This window comes from Primulina eburnea, chromosome 7, assembly GCF_022965805.1.
Source record: "Primulina eburnea isolate SZY01 chromosome 7, ASM2296580v1, whole genome shotgun sequence".
Lineage (NCBI taxonomy): Eukaryota > Viridiplantae > Streptophyta > Magnoliopsida > Lamiales > Gesneriaceae > Primulina > Primulina eburnea.
The window spans coordinates 28,764,876-28,768,233 of record NC_133107.1 but is presented as its reverse complement, the minus strand read 5'-3'; positions in this window follow the sequence as shown (position 1 = coordinate 28,768,233).

The following is a 3,358-nucleotide window of genomic DNA, read 5'->3' as shown; positions in this document are numbered from 1 at the left end:
AGATGAACCCTTCCTCCCTGATTCTACTAGATCCAGCCCTTAAGCAGAAAAATATATTGAAGACGACCTGAACCTTGAATCAAACCAAACACACCAAAGGTGATAGAATGATTGAAGATCAGGGTGAATCTCCCAAGGTTCTATCTAGAAAGGAGATCATAGTTTGTGATGCTACAATGGAACAGGTTCAATATGAACTTGTATTTATGGAAGAGACAAATCTGTAGGAAGGACCAGATCAGACTGTTGCCCATCTGTTTCAGAATACAACCGATGATAGTTTAGAAACTCAAGCCGGCCCATCCTCTCCTCCTCAACTTGACTTTCTGTTTGAAAGACCATAACCTCTTCCAAAAACTCCTTTGATCATCTTATGACTCAGATGGTCAACATCTCCCAAGCAATATCTGACATGGAGGTTAAAAGCTATGCACATAGGGTTATGTTTGACAGCTTCAGAGCACAAATTTTAAAGAATATAAACTCCATTTGACTCTCAAATATGCATAGCTTATGGTACTCAAACTCAAATAAAAAGATATGCTACCTATATGAACATATAACTTGCTGCTCAGATTTATAGACTTCAGAAAAATTTGGAGTTTAAAAACTCAGATAGCTCAAGTTCATGAACACATGGATTGTGGGAACCTGAATTTCCAGCTGCTAGAAATGTTTTAGCAGCTATCAAAATTCCAGCAGCAACTCATATTTCAGAAGCTGGTATTTTTCCAGCAGACATGTATTTTCCAGCAGACAGAATCCAGCGGCAGAAGAGCGAGAAAGCAGCAGACAGTTACTGGCTCAGCTTAGACTTGTAACTGAAGCATTGACATGGAATAAAGGTTGTTAATGGCATATTATGGTCATTAATTGGAAGGCTAACAGTCAGAATTTGGCCTCTAAATAACACTCTCAAACCTCTGAATTGGGTTACACAAATCCTGAGTTATCACTTGAGTTTGAGTTAAGAAAGTGCTTATTTTAGAGCAGAGGAAAAACCAGTAGCGAGAAATTCCACCAATGGCAATTTCGACTCACAACTCCCTGAGAAATCGATGATGCATGCACGGAGAAGATCCTCCAAAATCTGGATAACTCTCTCTGACTGACCATCCATCTGAGGGTGGAAAGCTGTGCTAAACAACAACTTCGTACCCATAGTTGAATGCAGAATCTTCCAAAAGGAGAAAATGAATCTAGGATCTCGGTCTGACACTATCAAAACGGGAATACCATGAAGTCTGACTATCTCTCGGATATACAACTCTGCATACTGAATCATGGTGAAAGTCGTCTTAATATGCAAGAAGTGTGCTGATTTGGTAAGACGATCAACAATCAACCAGATAGCATTTGACCCTCTGGCTGACTTTGGCAAATCGACCAAGAAGTCCATGGTAATATTTTCCCACTTCCACTCGGGAATAAGAAGAGGCTTGAGCAAGCCTGCCGTTCTCTGATGTTCTGCTTTCACTAGCTGGCATGTTAGACACTCGGATACGAAACGTCTGATATCTTTCTTCATCTCGGGCCACCAATACAATAACCACAGATCTTTGTACATCTTTGTACTCCCATGATGAATAGAGTACGGCGACATATGGGCCTCAGATAAAATATCCTCTCGAATAGAACCGCCGCTAGGAACCCACATTCTGTCTCGATATCTCACAATACCGTCGCTAACTATATACAAGATGCTGCCCTTGGCCTTATCTCTATGCCTCCACTTCGCCAATTGCTCATCTGCTGGCTGTCCACTGCGAATACGGTCTAGAAGAATAGATTGAATCGTCAAAGTAGATAGACGGGGAACTCTATCTCGAGGATATGTCTTTAGATCAAACATCTGCATCTCAAACTGAAGAGGTCTCGGAATCGCTATATGAGCCATCACTGCGACTGTTGTGTGTTTTCTTAAATGCTCGCAAGCGCACGATGTCAAGTTTTAGTACTGATTAGAGTACATATATCGATCCCACGAGTAGTGTGTAAAAATTGTATATCAGTTCTTGTAATTAAAATAGTCTCAATTTTATTTAGAATAATCAATTAAAAGATTGGTTTGTTTGAACGAATTAATTGAAAACAATGAATTAATTAAATCACCGAATTGAGAAATAATAATGAGAGAAAATATCTAGAGAAATGATTTCACAAAGTTTCCACGATAATTATTCCCAGTTGAATTTATATTCATGAATTCCAATTATTTAATGGCCAAGAACACTTAAATATTTTATTCCTCCTTTCCCAAGTGACGAATAACTGTATCAATCAAACTTCGATTCACTTATTCCTAATAAAATCTACGTTTGATTGATAATTGCAAACGATGTTCTTACCTAAGCCTCGCTAAAGTTATACGCCTTCCGAACGTTATACGCATTCAACGATGTGTCTCTAATGATCTATAACCCTAGTCCCTCTCCCGAGTTATAAGATTAATCATACAACAAACAATTTATGGCCAGTAAATTGCAGTGTAATAAATACAGAGAACACAATTAAACAAGAGCAGAATTCAATCAAATAAACCACTGTGTGAAATCATCATATCCACAAAGTTACGTCATTCTCTAGACTAGAAAATTAGTTCATGACGAATTCTAAATAGAAGCAAAACATGTTTGAATATTTAGACATCGACATAATAGAAAATAAAGACGAAGGAATCAGATAACAAATCCGAGGTGTCGTCTCTGTCCCTAGATCCGTCGTTCTTTGTATTTGTTCTTGTTTCCTCGTGTCTTTTTCTCCCTGTACGGCTGAATCTCCCGTGGAATTCTTTCTCAAATGGCGACCTCCCTTCTGACCTAGCGGCGCACGTTATATAAGGTTTCTGGAACGCCGTGCGCTCGATGGCGCGAGTTCTGGCGCGGTTGCGCGTACGCTGCTGCTCATCTGGCCGTGCATGTGTGCGCACGGTCGCGCATGAAGTCGCGCGGCCGCACGTAGGCGTCTGGTCATTCGCTTGTATGGGTGCGCGCGCGCCTGCGCGTGATGTGGCACGATCGTGTGCGCCTCTCGGTTTCTGCTGCTTCTGTGCACGCGGGTAGCGCGAGAACTGGCGCGATGACGCGCACATTTCTGGTCATGCTCTTATTTACCTGTGCGCGCGGCTGCACGTGAAGTGGCGTGGACGCGCGCGCACTTCTTTTTGATGGGTGCTCGACTTGGCTTCGTGTCCGCTATTTTCTCCATTCCTGAAATGACAACAGAAACAAACCAAAAAACGCATAATTCTATTCGAAACAAGCATAATTCAAAATGGATTCTAATATAAATTAAGTGCAAATCTTGCACTTATCAAACACCCCAAACTTAAACTTTTGCTAGTCCCGAGCAAAATAGA